This window comes from Arachis duranensis, chromosome 4 (genome assembly GCF_000817695.3).
Source record: "Arachis duranensis cultivar V14167 chromosome 4, aradu.V14167.gnm2.J7QH, whole genome shotgun sequence".
NCBI classification, from domain to species: domain Eukaryota; kingdom Viridiplantae; phylum Streptophyta; class Magnoliopsida; order Fabales; family Fabaceae; genus Arachis; species Arachis duranensis.
Genome location: NC_029775.3, coordinates 656,919 through 657,258, shown reverse-complemented (window position 1 = coordinate 657,258; position 340 = coordinate 656,919). Strand labels below are relative to the sequence as shown.

General features: G+C 41.2%; 1 protein-coding gene across 3 annotated transcripts in view; it reads right to left on the bottom strand.

The window, feature by feature from the left end:
• LOC107482472 (SH2 domain-containing protein A) overlaps positions 1-340 on the bottom strand; it is a 17,573-nt gene that overhangs the window by 12,299 nt on the left and 4,934 nt on the right. The gene's annotated exons all lie outside the window — the stretch shown is intronic.

The window sequence follows — 340 nt, the reverse complement described above, 5'->3', positions numbered from 1 at the left end:
CCAAATAAAAAACAAACAAGGAACAATGCTAAAACCAGTACCTGCACCTAGGGAAAAACAAACACACACAGAATTGAATGGGATGAATTAATATGATTACACCCTAAACTGTATATTATTGAATAAACTAGTGCAGAAAATGAAAAGGAAAACAAGGAACAATGGGCTGAGATTTGGAAGCCAGCCTCTCTCGCAAGTCTATTTTGTTTCCTTCTAACTGAATTCCTACCCTCTCCAATTCCTAGCTCCTCAAATACTCTCCTCCTACTCTCTCTCTCTTGATCCTGACGGTATCATGCTTTCTCACCTCCTTTCGCACTGCCCTCCTTGTGCCAGGTGG